A 20,993-nucleotide genomic window follows, 5' to 3' on the forward strand; every position below is an offset into this window, starting at 1 on the left:
ATATTTAGTCCATCATCTTTTTTTAGAAAAGATGAACTGATATAAAACATCCTGTAAAATAGAGATGCTAAAGAAGTTTAGAATGGACTGAGGACAAGGAGACAAAGATGGTAAGCAAAGACAATACCAGTTAGTGTCAGGATATTATGATGTATACTCCAAGGACCCCCACAACCTCAGATATTGGTACATCAGAGAGAATAGAAAAGGGCTCAAAAGATGAGTCAAGGACATACTATTGTTGACCTTGTGACTCAGAATTATCTCATAATGAGCTCTGTTTTGGATGTGCTGGGTTTAAAATGCCATTGGGATCTACAATTGGTAATGTCCAACATGTAGTCAGAGTTTTCAAACAGGATCTCTGGAGAGAGACTAGAGGTGATTATAAATCTGTTTAGTTATCTGCATATTGACCTTATGAGAGCTGATGAACTCACCAAAAAGAGGGGAAGGAGACAGACAGAGACAGAAAGACAGACAGAAATAAAAGGACAGAGAGAAACAAAGACAAAGATAGAGACACAGAGTGAGAGACATAGAGATAGAGAGAATAGATCTTTGGGGCATAGGACAGGGTTGGTGATCCAGTAAAGGAGACTAAGAATAAGCAATAAGAATAAGGCAGAAAGCCATGAGAGAGTCTTGGAAACAAAGGGAAAGGAGTATATCCATAAGGAGAGGTTAGTCAACAATAGTAAAACTATAGAGAAATCAAGAATGATGAGGATCAAAAAAAAAGAAGATTCTATTTATCAAATGAGAGACAAGTAAACAAAAAAAAAGTCATTGAGAATGTGTATCCTCAGAAAAAGTATATAGACCAACAATGAAGAGTGATAGAAAGTAGAAAGTCTGATGCTTGAATTATGTTAAGATATTTTGAGTATGCTAAGCATAAACTACTCTTATGGGGCAACCAGATGATGCAGAGCACCAGCCCTAAAGTCAGGAGGACCTGAGTTCAAAATCCAACCTCACACACTAGCTGTGTGACCCTGAGCAAGTGACTCAATCTTCATTGCCTAAAACAGTTAATATATACTACTCTCATAATATTAAAATTTCTCTGGTTAAAATAACCAGAGAAAAGACTTTAGCTTTAAATTCAAAGAGGATTTGAAGAAATACATGGATAAAGACATGGGATCAGGTACAGAGAGATTTTAATTGGTAATACTGGAGAGAAAAATATTGGTGAGATCACAGATCCTTCAAAACAGAAAATAGAAGTATATGTTCAGTTTATAAGGTAGGGAAATGAGTAAATGGGTACATATATTTTAGCAAGGCTGCTAATGTCAAATGGGTTATATATATATATATATATATATATATATATATATATACATAAAATGGGTAACATATATAATATACAGACACACACTTAAATACAAATTTGATCTAAGGCACTTAATAGCTGTGTGATCCTAGGTAGGTCACTTAAACTTCTGTTTTTCTTGGTTTTCTCTTCTGTAAAATGGAAATAATAAAATAGCACCTACCTATCTCCCAGAGTTGTTGTGAGATACAAATGAGATAAAATTTATAAAGCAATTAGCAGTGTCTGGCACATACTTAATAAATTCTTTGTTGGTGATGGTGGTGGTGATGATGATAAAGAAGAAAGTCCCTTTGTAAAGAACAACTCATTCCTAGATAGAGCTGAATTTGGAATGTTTGGTTGAATCCTAGCCAAGCCTCAGAGACTTGCCAAGACAATAGTCATTGAGAATAAATCATGGAAGGGTTTCTGAAGGAGGTGACTTCTGAATGCATTAGTGACTGAGGTGGAATTAGAATTTACTTTTTTGCCAGGTGTCAGAAACTGTACTAGGCAGCAACTACTTCAGTTCAATGTGTTCCTGTGGATAAACCCTCCCCTTGTTTCACTTCTATTTTTCTTTCATTGCAGAGATGCTCAAAATAACTCATAACCCATTTCCTTCCCATCCCCGCCCCCTACTCATCCTCATTCCCCTTAACACTACTGGTCTTCTCTCTAGACTCATAATATTAAATGTTCTGAACAATTCACAAGTATTTGGGCAGTGGCCCAAGTTGTTTTGTTTGATTTTTTTTTTGGTTTCCTCCTATTGTGTAGAGCTACATGTTTATAACCTCATACTTTTATAACCTAGGAAATGACTTGGTGAAGGTTAAGGAGAGTGGGTAAATGAGATGGTCTGCATTTGTCTAATGAGCTGATGAGGATCATAGACAGTTTTGAATACTCACCATAGTGCAAATACCAAGTCCTGTGGAACATTTCATGTCTTTTGTCTCTATATGTAGCAGTAGACACTGTAGAAATCATTCATTTATAATCATTAATTAAGCACCTATTATTCAATTCAGTGGAATTAAAAACAATTTTTAAAGCATCAACAATATACTATACATTCTGTAAAGCTGTGGAAGAGATACAAAGATATGATCTCCAAACCCATAAACTTGATAATTTAGCCAGGAAGTATGCAGCATAGTGGGCAATAATGTGCATCTATGAGGCAAAATAGAATAAAAGACACCCATTAGATAGTTATGATATTATGGAAGATTCTAAGAAGAAAAAGTTATTTTTGACTAGGAAATGCCATTTAGCTTGAAGTATGGATTGAATTTCAAAAGGTAAATAAGACATGGTCCCTGACCTCAAGGAGTGGAGTTAGCTAGTCAGTCACTGACCACTTTCTTAAGTGTCTACTCTGTCCTGGTCACTGTGCTAAACCCTGGGGATACTAAAATAACAAAAAATAATCCCTGACTTCAAGGAATTCTCAGACTAATGGAGGAGACAACAAACTAGCAATAATGAGCAAACAGCTATAGAAAAGAGAAATAAGAAATATTTATCTTTCAAAACTTATGGAGGAGACAATAAGTTGGCAATAATGTATTAACAGTTATAGGAAAGAGAAATAAGAAATATTTATCTCTCAAAACATGTGGGAGGCAACAAGCTAGCAATTATATACAGACAGCTTTAGAAAAGAGAAATAAGAAATAATTAGCAGAAGGAAGATACTAGAATTAAGAAGCATTGAGAAATTTCCTATAGAAAATATAACTTGGGACTTGGAAGAAGCCAGGATAAATCAGAATTATTAGGTGAGGAGGAAGGGCATTCCAGGCATGGTGAATAATCAAGAGAAAGATAACTTGCTTGCAGGCCAGTACCAGGTCAGTGTTACTAGACTGAAGAGTACCTGGCAAGAAGAAAGGTGTAAGAAGACTGGAAAGGGGGTGGAAGGAGAGGGCTTGCTTAAGATTATGAGGGGGATTTGAATTCCCAAACATTTTGTATTTGATAGGGAGCCATTGAAGTTTATTGAATTTATAGACTGTTGGGAGAAGGATACAAGACAGGGACATACTAATAAAGATTGTTCATTTGTGTAGAGTCCTTTAAAGCTTGTAAAATGCTTTATTTCTGCCATCTCATTTAATCATAGATAACCATAAGACAAAAGAGTTTCCTAAGACCAAATAAAATAAGATGAAAACATAACAAATAGAGTACAATGAAAATTCAGAGGGGAAAGAGATGATGAGTTTGGTAATGCCAGGGAGGGCTTTTTGGAACTTCCTTCAAGGCCCATGAGATGATATTTGAAGAATGATTAGCATGTAAGGAAGGGAAAAGAAAAAGAGAGGGGAGCTGACATCATCATAGAAATAAGGGACACAATTAAATCAGATTTATAGATAGAGAATGAGAGAAGAAATTCAGGTGCTGGTACAAGGAAAGTCAAAATGAAATAATGTTTTCTCTTTGAAGATTGTCTTAATCTGCCTGTGAAATGGCCCTCAGAAATTTGTTTAACTGTGACTTTTTTTTTTGATGGCCTTTCTAAATTCCCTCTTTATTGCCTCACTGTTGACAAAGTTAGAAATGTATGAAACTGTCGAAAACAAGCTTTGGTATAATGCTGAGTCTGTCAGCACTTTGGATGACTTTAGATGTGATTGAGCAAAAGAATTTGTTTTCTTAGTAGCAGAAAATTACTTATTTTACAATGTGACATGGGGAGAGTTATCTATTTCAAATTTATGGGACTGCAGTTTTAATAATACACTCCAATGGGAAAAGGCGATTTGTTTTAGACCATCCTTCAAAATGTCAGTTTATGGCTTGCTGTTTGAACATTAAAAGGACAGGAGAAGTGGGCAGAGTCCCACACTGGTGCCCACTGCCAGTCTGAAAATTCTCAGTATTACCCAACATGCTAAAGTTGTCTTTTTATGTTCCCAGGTTGAATAAAAACATCTCTGACCTTAAATTGCATGGATTTCTGTCTTTGGAGGTAAGAATCAATCTATTTAAAAACTGTAAAGCTTTTTGACTCAATTCAATTCAACTCAGCAAACATTTATTAAATACTTACAATACATGACACTAAACTAGCTCCCATTGGCAAAATGGCATAAAAGAAACAAATCTGGTCCTTAAGGAGCTTACATTCAACTAGAAGGGAATGAAAGATATGCAGAAGAAAAATTTAGAAATGGTAATGTTGATATTTGTCCTTCTTTATATAAAAAGACCACAACATTAGGGGAAGAGATGTCATAACAAGCATAAGAATTGGATATGAATGAGGTGGGACTGTGTGCTGTCAACAGCCTCACTTTCTCCATCAGAGACATCTGGGTCCAGTGGCCAGATATGACTCAGGATGACAAGAGATGGTCCTTGATGTGAGGTAATCAGGGTTAAGTGACTATATGGGTCATACAGCTAGTAAGTGTCAAGTGTCTGAGACTGGATTCCAACTCCCATCCTTCTGAGTCCAAGGCTGATGCTGTATTCACTGCACCACCTAGCTGCCCCCAAATACTATACTAAAAATTGCATACATTATAAAACAAACAAAAAATAAATGAAAAACGACATAATAGTTGGGCAACACACACTTCTTTTCCCCTCCTTCCCCTTCCCTAGATTTCTTTCTTAAGGACCAAGACTTAAACAAAATCACTCTGGTTTTCATTAATTGGCCAAAAATAGATTCCAATACAAGCCCAACTTGTTCATTGTTTGGGCTCTGATTGGCTCAGGTGAATGCAAATAGTAATTGTTTCTGCTTTGGCCAGAAACCAAAAGGCTCTTCCCTCACAAATTGGTGGTTTAGGTTTTGTTTTTTCTTTTTTTGGGGGGTGGGGTTGGTTTGTTTTTTTGAGTAGATAAAAGGTCAATCTTCACCTCCTTCCATATGTAGCCTTAATCACTGAATGGACCTGCCCCATGAGACCTTTTAAAGATATTAGTTTAAAAAGGCATTGGTCTCCCACAGCATCTAGTGACAGAGAGGGTGTGGTTGCTGAATTTGCACAGCCCTCTCTCACGTAAATCCAACTCACATGCATGTCTTGGAATCATTTCCCTGATGTCATGGTCTTCATGGAGAGCAAAGGACAGCAACAACATCCTGACTCTGGTCCAGTGCTCCAATCCCTGGGTCATTCAGCTGCCTCTTGATTTGACCATTCCTTATCCAGCTGTCTTTCCCCTATACTTTTATGATCATTGCCTATATTTATAACCTAAATTTATAAGTTTTAACTTCATAAAACTTTTACTTTTGGTTAAGAATGTCAGTTAATTGTGAGAGATCCTGTTATATCTGAGCCTTATGACAATCCACTGTAGCTGGGTTTGTTTCTGAAACAAATTGCATTCAAGTATTATCCACAGCAAAGCATCTCAGAACCAGAAGGACTTCAAAGGCCATTTAATCCATTTAGATTAGAAAATGACCTTCTATAGTATTTTCCATCAGTTGTTCCTGACCTTTTGCTGGCTCTACTTAGGGTGACCCCTCTACCTTCCAAATCATCCAATTCTCCCATTACATTGCAGTAATCACTGGAAAGATTTGCCTTATTTCAAGCCAAAATTTTCTTCTTTGCTCTTTCTATTCATGGCTCCTAGTTCTGCCCTTTGAATCCAAAAATTTCCACGGTTAGTTAGATCAGCTTAGAATGTTATTTTTTTAAAGATAATTTTGGGGCATTAAAATTTATAACCATAAAGTGTGGTTCCATAATGTGATAAGAAAAAAGAAACAGTTCTTCAAAATCTCTACCTCCTCCCATCATCACTATCCATTGATATTCCTAGGTTTTTCAGAAGACCTCAGAATACATTTTCTCCCTTTCCTTGATCCTGGACCACAGAAATTCTTCAGTCTTACAAAAAAACCTTCCCTAGAAACTGTTGATTTTTATCTAGATTGGATCATAGCCAAGTTTCTTATCTTAAAAGCTGAAAAGGACAGAGAAAAGAGAAAGTAACTGGACCACAGGATGCATAGTTTAGCTATTTCTAACCCTTTACCTCTACATCCTGTCCTTTTCCTGTTATGCTACCTCATGCTGTCCATTCTATTACTTCCCTGTCCCACTGACTTTTTTTTGATGATCTGATCAAAAAGGGAGTTTTAAATATTAGGTGTCTTGTAGGTTAAAATATGATCATTATTTTGGGAAACCCAAACTGCTGTAGGCCACTTAAGCTCAAAACTGTACTAAGGCACCCTAAACCAATCTCTGTTCAAGATGTTTCAAATTCCACATATATACATTGAAATTGATGCATTAATGAAAACCAAATTATAAATGGATGTGTTCTGGGGTTCCTACTTGAGTAACAAGGAGTAATACTGAATCATTGGGGTCAACAATTCACTAGTACAAAGAAATTCAGGAATAAAATCATTTGGTAATACTAGATATCAATAAGGAATGTTATATGACAGAGAGAAGTTTATGTTTCAATCAAATGAGATATATTTATTGAATGTGTAGTGACATTCTTGATACACTTCCCTCAAGTGAAGTGGGCTGCAGCTCCCTTTCAGGGTTCAGGAAATGCTCCTCAAAGGAAGATGTCTCTTCTCTAATGCTATCAACTCGGTCCCCCCCCCCCCCCCCACTCAATTGTGTCCCAGTCACTGTTAACTGTAAATGATGGAGGAGAATGTGCCCCTACCACCCTCAGAGGTGGGGGAAAATTTTTTATAGTCATTCAGTCATTTTATAGTCATTTAGTAAATATCTCTTTTTCAGAGGTAATTAAAGGTAATTGGCTAAATGGAACATTATTCCTTCTTGTGTAGTCTAAACTCCACCCAAACTAATCTATTCACAGTTCCCCATTGCACATCCAGAGATAACCCTTCACATAAACTGTCAATCATCATTGGAATTCTCTCCTTCCTCATTGCTCCCCCCTTCAAGGTCAGCTCAAGTTCTTGTTCAGTTGTTTTTCAGGAGTGTCTGACTCTTCATGACCTCATTTGGGGTTGTCTTGGCAAAGATACTACAGTGGTTTGCCATTTCTTTCTCCAGTTTATTTTCCAGAGAAGAAATTGAAGCAAACAGGGTTAAGTGATTTGAATATCTGAGATGGGATTTGAACCCAGGAAACTGAGTCTTTCCAACTGCATGTCCAACACTCTATCCACTGTGCTAATCCCCCAATTGCTACTATTCACCCTCACATGCACACATGCACAAATTATTGTAAATTATTTCAAGCTCTATATATCTGCATGTGTGTTAAATGCATAGATTTGTGCATACATACCATATAGCATTTCTACTGATAGAGCATATATACTTATAGCCTGTGTTGACTTATCTATGATACACCTTATATTCCCTAATTGAATGAAAACTCCATGAGATCAGGAACTATCTCTTTTATACTTGCATTTCTAGTAACTGCCATAGTGACTTAAGACATGTGTATTGATAAATTAATTGATTGATTAATTGATTAATTTCTACTCAGTCTACTGATCTTGTGATGACACCTCTCCTTTGCTGTCTTATCTTGTCATTTCTGCTTGAATAGTCACTTTCTCTATTCTTATGGGGCAAAGGGAAATGAACCAAGGTAGAAAGGCACTTTAACATCTGAAGACATTTGTAATACTAGATGGGAATAAATGTTTTCCTTTTATTTATTTATTTGCATTAATCATGTCCCAACAACTAGACCATGTACCATGGAGGCAAGGATGATATCTTCCATATCCCCTGTAGTCTCTGGCTTATAATATGTATGTCCAGGATATTTGTAAGGACTAGACAATTATCTGAATCATGGTTGTAATTACTGACCATTGACCCTACCTACCCTGAATTCAGTCATTGCTCATACTTTAAATCAATGATAGTTCAATTACATTAGCAACAGTGAAAAAGAAGACTACAAAAGAGCATAAATGATAAAACTTTTAGTGACCCATGTAAAAGCAACTAACTGGACTGCAAGTTTTTTCCTATGTAAAATAGAGAGGATAGATCTTCAAGCTCTAATACTATTTATTATCAAGGACTAGGGAAAGGAGAAAGCTAGGTAGTGCAGTGGATAGAGCACTGCCCTGGAGTCAGGAGGACCTGAGTTCAAATCTGACCTAAGCCACTTAATAATTACCTAGTTGTGTGATCTTCAGCAAGTCACTTATTTCCATTCCCTTGCCAAAAACAAAACAAAACACAAAAGAACTAGGAAATATCTGGGTGACTAAGACAAAAGAAGAAAAAAAATCATAGAATTTTTTTAAGGAAGAAATATGGTATTTTCATTGGATTCCTATATTGAAGAAGGGGGAAAGAAGGATTTTTTTTTAACCAAAATTAGCCTAATTAATACAAGTATAGGATTAACCATATATTCATGACCACACAGACACTATTAGTAGGTCAGTTGGAAACTGACACTGTCTTGGGTTCATCAGTAATCCATGAATGCTGAAAGAGTTTAGAAAGCATCATGGAAATGCATTGTTAGAAATGCCAGTTGACAGGGGATTTTGTCTAATAGTTAAATATTCATGTTCTCATGGGTGCATCTTTTCAACCCTTGAGTTGCCCTCTGTCAGAAGAAAGGGATAGTTTAGGGTTAAAAATGCTTTGAAATTCAGGACTGAAAAGTAGCTCTCCCAAGATGTCTATTTGACCATAAAAGGTCTAATGAAACAAGTGACAAGTAAAGAAATAAGTCAAAATCACAATAATTTGCATTTGTGAGCTGGGCTAAAGTTTGTCTTCCTTGCATCAATAAAGAGAGGGTTTGCTAAACAAGTCAAGTCAACAGGTTTTTTATTAAGAACCTACTATATTGTCAGGCATTGTGATAAGTATTGGGGATACAAAAAGGCGAAAAAAAATTACCCTTACTCTAAGAAACTCATAGACTAATAGGAGAGGCAAGAGAATGGCAACATGCAAATAAGGTATGTGAAGGATTATTTGCAAATAATTTCAGAGGGAAGAACCTAGCATGAAGAAGAATCAGGAAAGGATTTCTTGTGTAAGAATTTATGTTGAGACTTGAAGGAAGGCAGGAAAACTGAGAGACAGAGATGAGGAGGGAGAGAGTCCCAAGCATGAGAGATAAGCACTTTTGAAAACGCATTGATGGGATATCCACTGAAAATTCATTAAGTTAAAAGAGATTATTGCATGCAAGAAACAGAACATATGTAATCACTGTATCACAGTAAATTAATTCTATAAGCAAGTCTGACATATGGAATGTTTAAAATGATTTTTAAAACCTTTTGAAGGCTAATAATTTATTGTATGCGAATGAATACTATTAATGGCAAAGTAATCTTCTGACTCAAGAAAACTGGCCTGACAAACTGTTGCTTAGAAATGCTTTGTTAGCAGTTTTCTCTAGTTGTTCTATGAATTTAAAATTAAGAAATCTGTATTTATTGTAAAAACTTTCTGCATTCACATTTCTCACTGTATTTGGTTGTGTTTTTCTCATTAGTTGAAGTCATCAATGTTTTGTAGTAATGTTCTTCCATCTATTAAAAAATACAGCTCTAATCTTTTCCCAATGAATGTTTCATTTCAAAATGATATAAAATAATGTCCTTCAATCCATTCAATAATAAAATAGTCAAGGATGTGTTCCCTCATCTGATGGGGGAGAAGAAGATTGGATTGGGAGTCTGGAGACTAGGGTTGGAGTTCCATCTCTACCATTTCCTTGTCATGTAAACTTGGGTAAATAATCTAATTTCTCTGGGTTTTACTCACTTAATTTTTTGAATAATTTATTGCACATATTATTCATTACTATGAAAGAAGGAAAGAGTCAAACAAGTATTTATTAACATCTACTTTTATGCCAGACGCTGTGCTAAATACTTGATAAATATTATGTCATGACCTGGGATTTTGTTGATCCATTTTGTTGTTGTTTTTAGTTCTCTCTCTCTCTCTCTCTCTCTCTCTCTCTCTCTCTCTCTCTCTCTCTCATTTTTATGGAGCAATGGAGTTAAGTGACTTGCCCAAGGCCATACTGCTATAAGAAGCAAGTGTCTAAGACTGAATTTGAACTCAGGTCCTCCTGACTCCAGGACCAGTGCTCTATATATTGTGCCATTTAGTTGCACCCTTGTTTTTAATTGTCCCTAGTTCTCAACAAAAGACCAGAAACATCATGAGGAAAGGCCATTTTGGCCTAGGAAATTTAGAAGATGGTATTATCTTCAAAAGTAATAGGGAAGACAAATATATTTCCATTTTACAATTGAAGAAACTGAGAAAAACAGCATTTAAATGACTTGCCCATGGTCTCTAGCTGTGACCAGCCCACTACAGTTAATGAGTACCTGAGACTGGATTTTATTTCAGGTGTTCCTGACCCTAGGTTTAACACTCTATTCATTGATCCATGCCTGTATACATCCTGTCATCCGCCTTTTGTGAAACAGATGCTCTGAAAGCAAAGTTTTGACAATGTCACTCCCATTCTTAAGATATTTCAATAATTAGAATAATGATGATAATAATGATAATAAATGCTAATATATGTATATACATATGTATATGTGTATGTATATATAGTTTTAAAATATATGTATATAGTTTTTTAAGGTTTGTTATGTGCTTTACAAAAATCATCTCATTGCATTTTATATAACGGAATGTTCACAGTAATAAATATATAATATTCTATGTATAGCCATGAATGAGGCACAGTGACTAATGCTTAATGGGAATAATTCTTGTTGATTGGTTCAGCCATTATTTGGGGAATAGCACAGTGAAGTAGAAAGAGCACTGGGCTGGAGGTCAGGAGATCTAGTTTTTGTTTTTGTTTTTACTAGTTCTTCCATTAACTAGTTCTTCCATTTACTAGTTCTTTCAGTTTCCTTATACAGGTCACTTTAATTCTTGATTCCTGTTCCCAATTTGTACAGTAAAGAGATTAGACATAGTGGATGATCTTTAAAAGTCCCAGTTGGAACAACTTTGAATTCTTTGACCTCCTTAGATTCCCTCTATTATAAAGCCTGGATTTTGGGTCAGTGGAGAAATAAAAGATACACATTTTATGCTGAATTCTCCTATCCATAATTGTTAACCTCAAAATCTCCTAGGGAACCACTGAACTTAATAGCATCAGATAGTATGAAGAAGAACTCTTTAGCATATGGTTTGCTGCTAGTCTAATAAGTAAGACAAGCCAAACCCAATGTCTCTGTCTCTGGTCCTCTTAACTTCAGCTTTGCTGTAGTCTAACTGGGTCAAAGTCTTTCGTAGGAAAAAAAAAGTACAGTGAAAGAGGAAAACCCTTGGAATGGTAAGATCTGATTTGAAATCCTGCTTCTGCAACTTAATAATGCAAAAGAAGAAGGAAGAAAGAAAACTGTTTCTCCAAAGAAGACTCATAATTACAGATTATCTGGAGGAAACAGCATCTACAACCAGGTGAGTCAATGGGGAAGCATCTGGACAAATCAAATCAGTTCTTTTAATAGTTCCAAATTATTTACTCAGGCTAAAGGGGAGCTGGAGAAGTACTCAAATTGGTAAGTTCTCTAGAGGCTAAAAACAGTCAAGCAATTCCCTATGGTTATAAAAACAATTCACTGCTCTACAGATTGAACTGCATCTTTCACTTTTCAATCCAATATTTGGTATCATAAAGAAATTCATTGAAGAGTAAAATTCAAATTGTCCATTCATTTAGCGGGGCATATTCCTTCCCTACTCAGTCTCACCATCCCAAAATATGTAATATATTCCTCTTATTCTTCACCATCAGGAGTATCATTTTCTCTTCTCCCCAGTGCTCAAAATGATGCTTCCATTGTGTTAAATGAAGTAGAAATACAGATAACTAACCACAAGAGCTTTCAAAAAACTTCTCTTTCTAATTGATGTGCTTCAGCCATTATGTACAAAGTTTATCCACATTCTTCAGTCTCCAATAAAAAATACAAAAATGAACTTAACTTTTCTTGGGCATTCAATTGCAAAATTTAAAAGGCAATTGAGAAATCATCAGAAAGGAAATTGTTACTGACTAGATGACCTTCTGCTGGATATCTTTCTAGATCCACCCTATCACTCATTTATTTAAATATTGCTATGGATGGAAATTGCCCCCCTTATTGGAACTAAATATCTTATGAAATGAATGTTATAGTAGAAAGAACACTGGATCCAGAATCAGGTGACCTATGTCTAAATCCTAGATCCAGAATTCATTAGCTATGACATGAGTCAGGGTTGGAACTAACCCATGGACACCTAGGTCTTATCCCACAGCATCGAAATGAAAAGGGTACTGAAAGCAATACTATTCCTTCAGCAATATCAGTGAAAAAATAATTGAGTTTAGAATTTAGTTAGCAAGAATAATTCATGTAGGCATGTTATCCTTCCTCTCTGTAGTAATTGCACCCCAAGTAAACTTCTTTATAGTGATTGCATTCTAGATGAGTACCTCCCTTATCAATCCCCACTAGCCTCCTTATATCCACTCTCTTCATTCAGTGGCAGCCTCCCTAGAATTACAAAAGCATCTTCTATACCAGGATTTTCTCTCCTCCTTAACTAAATTTGTCTTAAAATTTATGTGGGCTATTTTTTTTTAGTTTGTTTGCTCTGAAATGATTACTTATAGCTATGCTTTGGGTAAATAACAAAACTCATTTTCTTATCTTATTGAATCATTCAGAGTTGTTTTAAAGAAAGCATTTTATGAAACTTAGAGAGTGGAAGAGATAAACAGAGAGACAGAATTTTTATAGCACCTTGTTTCACATACATGTTGTATCATGTTATGAATATATATGTGAAACAAGGTGCTATAGATATTATCTTTCATTCTCTTTCTATGTATTGATATATTTATATGCAAAATACACACACACACACACACACACACACACACATATATATATATGGTCAATATACATGTTTAAATAGAGTGTCTAAAGGACCTTGTTTCATGATACAATGTATTTATAATTTTACGTATAAACATACCTAAACACACACAAACACATACACACAAACACACACACATACATACCATTCATATGGGCCAAAAATCAAACAATACTGTTAGAGACATGCTTTCCACCCCCTCTCCATCTATGGCTAAGAATGCCAACCCCTCACAGACTTTCAACCATTATGCTTCTTTATTCTCTCCCTGTCGGGGGTCTTTTTGAGAAGACAGAAAAATCAACTCGTTTCTAAAAGAACAAAGGAGAAGCTGACATATTAAAAAGCACCGTTTTTTAGCTAGGCAAGTGAAGTTCTGAAACCGGTGATCAATTCCCAATGTGAGCAACAAGGGCATAGAGAAGGGGGAAAAAAAGCATCTGCTAATTATGGTGGGTAGAACTGCGCTTTTAACTTAGAAGATAGTAAGAACTAGTCAAATGCATGGTCTCTTTTATGATTATCAAGGTAATTGAAATAGTATTAAACTCCTGATATTTGGGATTTGGAACTCAATATATGGTCAAAAGCATTAGCACTTAAGAGTTGGTGATCTAACCCAAGCCACAGTGAGGAGTTATTCATATAACCACCATAAAAGTCTTCTTGCATTATTGAACAGTGTATGTAGTTTTTGCTCAGGAGTCTTTTATTCCCTTTTCCTTTGTTGTGCCTAGGAATTTCAAAAGGCTTTTTTTCTGCAAGTGATGCCACCCCCCCTCCTCATGTTGTATCTCCAATAATGACCACAGCATTGAAAATGCTTCCTTTCTTCTGTCTTCCTAGAAGAGCCTAGTTATACTGCAGCATCTTGCGGAGAAATTAGAGACAAGCTCTTTACAAAGCAATCAATACATCCACTTTATTCAAGTCATCCTGCCAAAGTATAAACCTAGCTGTGGAGAGGTTAAGTCATTTGCTCTGTATCACAAAGTAAAACTATCATACTGAAATAACAAAAAAAAAACCAGAATGAAGAAATCCTCCCTTATTTGCACCAAGGTGGTAGACAACAACTTGGAAAGAAGGCATTCATTGTCAGATATGGTCAATATATTCAATTGTTTTGCTCATTGATACTTCTCTGTTACAATGGAAGGTTCTTTGGGGAGATAAATAGGCATTGTCAAGTGACAATGATTTAAGAAAAAAATCACTAAAACTTGGATTTATAAAGAAAAAAATGAAAGAATACAATGAAGTATTTGTTTCATCTCCTATGAAATTATGACTCTACTTTCCTAGTCTCTTAAAAAGGAACACCAGATCCTTCCATAAAATAAAAATAAAATATCAAATTCTAATAGACAAACAATGAAAGACAATATATCATCAGCATTTCAATAGTAAGAACCAGACTTGGAAAATGAAGCCATACTAGTATTAGTCCATTGTTCTGCCATAAGACCAGGTATCTTTTATTAAACAGAGCACTATTCAATAATAAATATTTCTCATGCAAGGCTAGAGAAGTTACTGCAATTGGCTTTTTCCCAGCTTGACTGATTCAGCAGGAAAATAGACAATGTGCACAAAACCTTATGTTCTAGGGGTTTGGTTAAAAAAAAAAGGTGGGAAGTCCAAGAGAGAAAAGCTCATGCAAACACCCACACTTTTCCTATTTGTGAATCCCAAGCAGAAACGGAGCAAGTCCACTGTGGAAAGGGGGCCTAAGGAAAGGTGTTCACAAAACACAATTCATAGACCAATGGATACCAAATAACTTAAATCAATCTATGCCCAACCTTTTATCAAGAAGATACTTTCCATTTCACTGAAGTCTTTAGGTCAGGGTGGGGCAAGGCTGGGGTGATGTTGAAATCCTTGAGGCTAATTGATAGGGAAAACAGAACTGCTTTTAACTATAATCTCCTCTCCATCTACCAAAACTCAAGGCGAACCACAAAGAACTACAAAAAATGTAAGGGGCATTCCTGATCAAACTGGTACCTAGAAATGATCATGCTAGCGGGAAGCTCCTGTGTCCTTTGCTTCAAAATAGCTTCCCAGGTAGCCTTTTGTAGATTTCTGAAATTCCACAGTGTGCTATTCCTTTGTTCTCTCTTAAAATGAAATATATTTCTGAAAAATTATACATATTAAGCCATTCTATTATTAATATAATATAAATTCTAGTCTCTTCAAAATAATAGACAGGTAGACATATCTTTAGTAAAAAGAAAACACTTGATAAGTGTGTTTTTATGGGAAGGGAAAGGGAAGAGAATGATCAATCCAAAATTAGGATACTAATAGACAAAAACCAGTCCTGAGATGCCTAAAAGTCTGAAATTCATCACTGAATTTGATAAAACAGAAAGAATAGGGGTAGAGAGTTGCATGATTGTCCTTTATTTCTGGAAGAGTTGAATGCAAGTTGATTGAGGTATTGAAGAGAAACAGAAAGGTACCCAAAGCCTATTTAACAATTTTGCCCAGTTCTGATCACATCACTGTCCTGCTGGAAAAACCTTCAAAGGCTCCCCACTGCTGGAAAAAAAATAAACTTAATTAGTCAGGAATTCAACATCCTTATAATCTGACTCCCTCACAAATCTTTTGGGATATTTTGCCTATTCTTGCCATATTTCTTGTGCTCTAGCTCAATTGCCTTCCTATACCTTCCTATCCCAAGTCTCCTTTACTTTTTTCCCCTTTAAACACTATTTTAGTGCTATTTTATTTTTTTCCAATTATATTCAAAGATAGTTTTCAACATTCACCTTTTTGTAAGCTTTTGTGTTCTATTTTTTTCTATCTCCATCCCTTCCCTTCTCCCACCCCATAACAGCAAGTGATCTGAGATAGACATCATATATATGTACAATTATATTTAACATTTTTCCATATTACTCATGTTGTGAAAGAAGAATCAGAACCAAAAGGAGAAAACATGAGAAAGAAAAAAAATCAGAAAACAAGTTTTAAAAAGTGGAAATAGTATATTTTGGTTTGTATTCAGACTGCAAAGTTTTTCCTCTGATATCTTTCATCACAAGTCTTTCAGAATTGTCCTTGAACTATGAACTGTTGAGAGGAGCCAAGCTCATATAATTGATCACCCAACAATGTTGTTGCTAAAGTGTACAGTGTTCTTCTGATTCTGTTCATTTTATTCAGCATCAATCAATCATTATTGATTAGAGAAAAATGACTAAAATGACTAAAATGACAAAAAAAAAGGAAAATTTTGGAGAGAATAGGGGAAAACTGGGACACTAAGGCATTGTTGGTGGAGTTGTGATCTGATCCAACCATTCTGGAGAGCAATTTGGAATTATGCTCAAAGGGCAATAAAACTGCATATTCTTTGATCGAGCAATACCACCCCAAGGTCTGTATCCCAAAGAGATTGTAAAAAGGGTAAAAAACACTCATGTACAAAAATATTTATAGCAGCTCTTTTTGTAGTGGCAAAGAATTGAAAATTGAGGGGATGCCCATCAATTGGGGAATGACTGAACAAATTGTAGAACATGTATGTGATGGACTACTATTGTTCTTTAAGAAATTAGGAGTGGGAAAGTTTCAGAAAAGCCTAGAAAGACTTGCATGAACCCATTTACTTTTTGCATACTATTTTCTCTTGGAATACAATTCCACACTCCTACTCTAATCAGCTTTTGAAATCCTGCCCATGTGGGCAGTTAGGTGACGCGGTGGCTAGAGTTCTAGTCCTGGAGTTAGGTGGACCTGAGTTCAAATTTGGCCTCAGATATCTGACACTTACAAGATGTATGACCCTTTGCAAGTTGGCCCTCAAGAAAAGAAAAAAGAAATCCTGCCCACTTTTCAAACTCAGAAGAAATGCTTTCTTAAAGAAGTCTTTTAGAATTGACCAAATTTATGATCTCTCCTTTTTTTTTGAATTCCCACAGGTCTCTGTCTTTACTTCTATTTCAGTCCTTATCATGGTTTTCTCTATCATTATTATTATTATTATTATTATTATTATTATTATTATTATTATTATTTTATGTGTTTTCTGTGTTTCCTTTAATTATTAGTGTTTCAGGGTCAGGAACTATGAATTATTCACCATTGATCCCTGCCCTATTACCCACAAGAATCTTTAAACAACACCCTCTAGATTCTCAAAAATATTGAATTGAATTAAAATTTCACATCTATAAGCATTTTGTGGAGATGAGATTGGAAAAGACTTCCTTGATAAGTTCCAGAGAAGATTGTCTCCTTAAGATCCTGTACTTAATTAATATTCCAAATGACAATAATGCAACCATTTTCTATGAATATTTGATTCATTAACTATATCCTTATCAATCTATCTTTTAGTCTGACTGAATGAAAAAAAAAGTTGCTTTTTTAATTTCCACATGTGGTAATGCCAATAATCCACTAAAATTTCAGGTTGAAAAGTCATTTGATTTTATTGAAGAAAGGGAAAAGTCAAGTGAATAAAACATTGGTTTAGGTAAAGAAATTCAGTGTCTATATATGTGGAAGAATTTTCTTTTGTCCTGAATGGAAATTCAAACTAGTCAATATTTTTGAAGTAATAACCAAAAAAGTAAAATTCTAAATTTCTGAACCAACATGTATAACAAACAAAATCAACAAGGAATGATTACTAAGCTATATTTTACTTATAGGAAATTGACTTTACTTAGAGGCCAGGGACTCATTAATTTCTACAACATATAATGCTGCTTCCATTGGAAAGTAATTGGCTGCTTTGCGGAATACTATACTCATTATGTCGAAGTGAGCATATGCCAACACGAGGATGGGAGAGTAATGTATTATGATGTTGTTCAATGACCCTAAGCATCTTTCACTAGTACTAAAGAGGCTCGACTGATACAAATCATTTGGGCAGCATTCCACTAGATCTGATCAGTTATCATCACTCACCCTCTTCCCTCAATGCTGACACACTGCATGTAGCAGCATAAGAACAGCCTGAACTGTAAATTCAATAAACATGGATGTTTTTGAATGCTTTCTATACTCAACAATAACATAAAAAAGTAGACAAGATCAAACACCATGGGTGTTTCCATCTACACGTCTTAATGGTACTTCCCATCTTTCCAATATATGAATTTCTCTAATCTGTATTATCTGCTTAAAGAAAGGATGAAACACCACCAAATAATGGTTCACTTGAGCAGCAATCAGACATTTCCTACACCAGACCAGGATTTTGACCTGCTCAAGTAGAAATATTAGTGCCTGAACCCACTCCTCTCCTCATCAGTTGCTCAACACTGATGAGCTCTATGACAAAAACTTTCATTCTGTGCTTTGATCTTCAGACATATGTGAAGTCTGTATGTTTCTGATTTATTCCCATGAGAATAGGCATATGAAAGAAAAGACTATAGTTCTAAATTCAGAAAAGTAATGTGCTAGTCTCTATTCTTCCACTTATCAGATATCCACTTATCCCTGAGGTATGTCATCAGTTCTTTCAACCTTGGTTTTCTCATCTGCAATGTGGAGAGGATAATTTTTATTTTGATACAAAAGACAATTTCTTGAAAAAAAAATACAAGCATAATTATATAGACTATATACCTTGCCTTACAAAGTGAATATGCATACTTGTATATATGAATACATGCATGCACACACATTTTCCCAATTGATATTTTATTTTTCCAATTACATGTTATGAAAGTTTTTCAACATTCATCCAAATTCATATGCATATTTAAAAATTACATGAATTCCTTCCACCTCTCTTCCCAATCCCCTTCCCCCAGCGGCAAACAGACTACACACACACGCGCGCACACACACACACACACACACACACACACACACACACACACATATTTAAGATATGTGTCCTTAACAGCAGCATGGTACTTCAGTCATTGTATTTGGCCATTTTTGTTGCCTCTCTTGTTGTCTCTGTTTATGTTGGTGTAGTGAAGTGTATTATACATTTGACTCTACATTCTTTAATCTGCATCACTTCATACATGTCTTTGTACAACTTCATATTATTCATTATTCCTTATAGCACAATAATATTTCATTGCATCCATATGCTACTCAGTCATTCTCTAGTCTTTTGCACATTTTCTTTCTAGTATTTTATCACAAATAATATCTGATATGAATATCTGTTAACATGTTTCATTCTTTGTTTTTTTGAGTTTCAATAATCTTGGAATATACTCTCAGTAATAGAATCTCAAGGTCAAAGGATATGGACAATTAAATAACTTTTCTTAAATAATTCCAAATTATTTTCCAGAATCATATAACTCATTTACTACTCTTCAAGCATGGTATTAGCATGCCAATATTCTAATAGTAACTCCAAAGATGCTCCCCCCCCATCATCTCTTAGAATCTTTGTTGACTTGATAGATATGAAGTAATACTCCCAAGATATTTCAATTCACATTTCTCTTATTATTAGTGATTTTGAATATTTCTCATGTAGCCATGGATAATTTTATTTCTTTACCTGAAAATTGTTTATGTCTTTGGGTTAATTTTTAAAAAAGAAATGAATTTTCAGCTTATGTATTTGCATTCATTCCCTATAAATTTTAAATGATAAATTTCCATGAGAGATATTTGCCAAATTAAAAAAATAACACAATCTATATCTTCTTTTTAATTTGTTACATTGATTTTATTTGTACAAAAGATTTTTTAAAAATTTTACTATATAAGTGTGTGTGTGTGTTTGCATGTATTCAAGATCAACTGTTTTTATCTTTGAATTAGTTCTAAGCTTATTTTTCTCTAGATCCCTCTCCAGACCTGCCAGTAGGTCTTGTTGAACAAAGAGTTTTTCTCCAGTAGTTTGTGTTCTTGTGTCTATAGAACATCAGCCTACTGTGCATGCCTGTTTCTTTTCTTTTTTAATTATTTTTATTTGTTTAAAGCAATGGAGTCAAAAGTGACTTGCCCAAGATCACACAGACACCTATGTGTCTGAGGTCAAATTTGAACTCAGCTCCTCCTGACTCCAGGGCCGGTGCTCTGACCCCTATGCCACCTAACCCCTGCATGCTTGCTTCTTGATCTTGCCTCATTTATCTTGTAAGGAAAGCATTTTGCAAACCTTAAAGTACTAGGTTCAATTGAAAAAAGATCTTGAAATATAGAAAAGAGGATCTGCTTTCAAATTTTTAATTTTTTTACTTATTACATGTGACCTTGGATAAATTACTTATTGATATGGAAGATTGGATTAAATTCCAGCTTCTTAAATTTTTGGAGATTCATGGGATTCCTTGGCCAGTTAGTGAAGGCTTTTTCATAATAATGTGTTTAAATTATGGAAGGAAAACTAAATTTCAATTAGAAATTAGTGAAAATAAAGATCTAAGTGGTTTTTCCATTCAGCCTTATAGAACTAAAATCTAGCCATCAGACTCATGGGCATCCATGAACCCAAATAAAAAAAAATAATGAACTACATGATCTTTAAGTGTACTTCCATTTCCTTGTTGTCCACATACCTTCTTTATTTGAAAATGTGTCCTACCACCTCATGGGTCAGTGTTCTAGGTCTTTGTACCAAAAATGTGAGTACATAATCTGATTTCTTTTGAAAATCTTGTTAAAAGAATACTTTCTGTTTATGAAAGTCAGACAATCCTAAAAAAAATCTGTTATGTATGTTTACTATACTCATTAAGAAAAATGCAGAATAAATGAAGTGTTGTGACATCCCATGGATAGGAAAAATATGATCTTTTAGAGAAGGAAATCTCATCTGCTTCTCAAAT

General features: G+C 35.0%; 1 long non-coding RNA gene across 1 annotated transcript; it reads left to right on the forward strand.

Moving 5' to 3' along the window:
• The first annotated feature begins 319 nt into the window (after positions 1 to 319).
• Positions 320 to 11,613, forward strand: LOC141519937 (uncharacterized). The gene is made up of 3 exons (XR_012477480.1): positions 320 to 381; positions 4,256 to 4,307; positions 11,568 to 11,613. It is a non-coding gene; the product is annotated as an uncharacterized LOC141519937 (long non-coding RNA).
• Positions 11,614 to 20,993: the final 9,380 nt, after the last annotated feature.

The sequence above is a fragment of the Macrotis lagotis genome, chromosome 4, assembly GCF_037893015.1.
Source record: "Macrotis lagotis isolate mMagLag1 chromosome 4, bilby.v1.9.chrom.fasta, whole genome shotgun sequence".
Taxonomy (NCBI): domain Eukaryota; kingdom Metazoa; phylum Chordata; class Mammalia; order Peramelemorphia; family Peramelidae; genus Macrotis; species Macrotis lagotis.